The 3,533-nt window shown below is 35.4% G+C and overlaps 1 pseudogene; it reads right to left on the reverse strand.

Moving 5' to 3' along the window:
- LOC125423942 (NAD(P)H-quinone oxidoreductase subunit 2 A, chloroplastic-like) lies at positions 1 to 2,194 on the reverse strand (annotated as a pseudogene).
- Positions 2,195 to 3,533: the final 1,339 nt, after the last annotated feature.

Genomic DNA, 3,533 nt, shown 5'->3' on the forward strand with positions numbered 1-3,533 from the left:
CTAAAAAAGGGTATCCTGAGCAATTTCAATAATCGGGTTCATTGATATTCCTGGTATAGTAGATGCTATCACACATACAATCATACCCAATTCGATGGAATTGTTTGATCTAAAAGGGGATCTTCTATAATTTTGCAAGTGAGGGGTTATTTCTTGGTTTCGTCTAGTCATTAATAACTTGATTATTTTTAGCTAATAGTAGCTATAAACAACACTCGTAAGGAGTCCTATTGAAAGCAAGAAATATAGGCCTGCCTGCCATCCACACCAGAATAAATGAAGTTTTTCGAAAAAAACTGCTAGTGGAGGAAGACCTCCTAAGGATAAGAGATATAGGGCTAAAAAGATAGCCAAAAAAGGATCTTTCGTGTATAATCCTGCATAATCTCGAATGTTATCAATTTCGATATGTAGACCAAATGATACAATGCGAGTAAAAGTTCCTAAATTCATGGAGATATAAAACAGCATATAAGTTCTCATGCTTACATATCCACCATTTGAGTCTCCAACAATTATTCCAATAATTACATATCCAATTTGACCTATGGACGAATACGCAAGCATACGTTTCATGCTTGTTTGAGTAATAGCAATGAGATTCCCCAATATCATGCTAAGAATAGCTAGGATTTCCAGAAGATGATGCCATTTGTTTGATGAGAAATAAAAAGGAGTATCAAAAATTCGAGTGGCTGAAGCTAAAGCAGCTACTTTCAAAGTAACAGAAAGAAAAGCAACAACTGGAGTGGGAGAGTCTGAGTCAAAAATAGGATTCCTCACTTCTTTCTCTCATTCAAATCCTTGCATGAGACTTTCATCTCACACGGCTCCTAAGTGATAAAAGAAAGAAGAACTTATCTTCTTTCTTTTTTGATTACCTTCCTCGCATATGTATAAGACAGAACCCATTCAATTTCTAAAAAGGATTACTAATCCTTAAATTTTTAAGGAATCTCATCAGTGGTTGTGAATGACTGATTTTTCTCAATCTTTTCAACCTTGGTTCCGTAGGAGCAAGTCAGAAAGATTGAGAAACAGAACCATCTGATTTGATTCGTTCTTAATAGCCATGAGATGATCATCTTAGGGTGATCCTTTTGTCAATAAATGCTCCTATTACACTCGTAGTCTTTGAAGAATGAAAACCAATTATGTAGCACTTACATCGAGAATTCAAGTATTGTATATGTCATTAGTCCGATGCTTTGTAGGCACTACCCGTAATAACGAACTTGCAAAATGATCTCTTTATCATAAAGAGATTCGTTGTTCCTGACCCTACTTCACCTTAATTGTTTTTTGAATAAGTAAAAGTTATGTCTTGGTCCGAGTGGGGATAGCATTTCTCTTCTGCATGTCCATGGAGTTCTGAAAAATCCAAACATCTCAAGGATAGATAGAGAGGTAGGAATTTATCGAATGAACCGCACTCCTTCATATATGTCAGGAGTCCATTGACGAGAAGGGGCTGGGGAAAGCTTGAACCCAATTCCTGCAGTGATGAATATAAGTGAAATTGAAATTCCTGGGGAGTTATACATTTGTGTATTGATAAGACCATTCACTATTTCTTGAAGCTCGATCTCTACCCCAGATGAACCATATAGTGAAGAGAAACCATGAACCAAAATAGAATAGCTTGGCCCATCCATGACTAAATATTTCATAGTAGCATCTTTCATGGTATATCCAGATAATAGGTAAGAGCATAAACTGAAAAATTTTTGAGCTACAAAGATAGTTATTAAATCGTTAACACCGCATAAAACATTCCTCCTAGAGTAGCTGTTAATACGAATAACAGAAACACTGTTATAGCCATTTCTATACATTCAATGTACTCTATGGATAGAGGAATACATAAAGTTGAACATAGTAAAATAAGAAATTGAAAGATTTCATTGAAATTGTTCGTTTGGAAACTTCCCAAAAAGCTAATCATAGGTTCTTCTCTCCATCGGAACAATAAGGCCGTTATGCTCATTACTAAACTTATTGAAGAGATGAAATACAACCAAGGTATATCTTTTTGATCAGAGGTTGAATCGACCATCAGAAGAAGAATTTTGCCAAAAATTAGGATACATTCTAAGAAAATAAAACTTCCATCGAAGAGAAGCAAATGAACGGCTTTCATAAAAATTCTCGTAGAATTAAGAATGAACTTTTCATTATGAACATGATATATCATGAATTAGTAACTCCATCCAATCTCCAAAAAATCCCAATTGTTCCAAACTTTTTGGAATGGAATTTTTACGGAATCTGCATGAGTAGGATCAAACCTTATTCCATGGTGTTTACATGAGATTCCTCTTTCTTATTCATAAACAAGTCCTCGAGAGGGCTTAGTTGATCCATAATTTATGTTCCGTCTTTCGTTTCCTTTTCGTTTGTTTCAAGAAATATATCGATCAATTCTAATTCTTTATTTTTCTATTGATTCTTTTCCGATCGAGATGTATGGGTCCATGGTCTATGTGTCTATATAGATCCTATTCATGGATTAACAAAAATGTGCAAAAACTCTATTTGCCTCTGCCATTCTATGAGTCTCTTCCTTTTTGCGTGGCATCGCCACTCCCTTTGGCAGCATCCGCTAATTCGGAACTTAATTTGAAAACATATTTTGACCCAGATGTTTTTAGGATGCCCCTAATAACCAATGAATGGCAAGTGCTTTTCCTTGTGTGGATCCTATTTCAATGGGCATTAGATGGGTCGATCCACCTACACGTCTTACTTTTACAGCTATATCGGGAGTTACTCCACGTATTGCTTGATGTAAAATAGATAGTGCATTTTTTTCTGTCTTTTGTTGAATCTTTTTCATGGCTCGATAGGTAATTTGATAAGCCAATGAATTTTTTCCATGTTTCAGAATACGGTTAACCAACATCTTAACTAATCGATTACGATAAATTGGATTGGATTTTGCAGTTTTTTCTTCTGCAACACCTCGATGTGACAAGAGCGTGGAAAGGGTTCAAGAATCAATTTTCTTTTTATAAGGGCTAAAATCATTTATTTTGGCTTTTTGACCCCATATTGTAGGGTGGATCTCGAAAGATATGAAAGATCTCCCTCTAAACCGTACATACGACTTTCATCGAATACGACTTTCCATAGAATTCTATATGTATCTATGAGATCGAGTATGCAATTCTATATACTCACTTTAAATTGAGTATCCATTCCCTTCCTTTTCCTGCTAGGATTGGAAATCTTGTGTTTACATATCCATACGATTGAGTCCTTGGGTTTTCGAAATAGTGTAAAAAGAAGTGCTTCGAATCATTACTATTTGACTCAGACCTGTTCTAAAAAAGTCGATGCATTTTGAATTGTTTGTTGACAGGGACAAAGTCAAGGAAAACCTCTAAAATTATTTCAATAATGGACCTTGGACATATAATGGTTCCGAATAGAATCTCTTTAGAAAGAAAATCTTTTGTCTCATGGTAGCCTGCTCCAGTTCCCTTACGAAACTTTCATTATTGGGTTAGCCATACACTTCACATGTTTCTAGC

The sequence above is a fragment of the Ziziphus jujuba genome, chromosome 7 (genome assembly GCF_031755915.1).
Source record: "Ziziphus jujuba cultivar Dongzao chromosome 7, ASM3175591v1".
Classification (NCBI taxonomy): Eukaryota; Viridiplantae; Streptophyta; class Magnoliopsida; order Rosales; family Rhamnaceae; genus Ziziphus; species Ziziphus jujuba.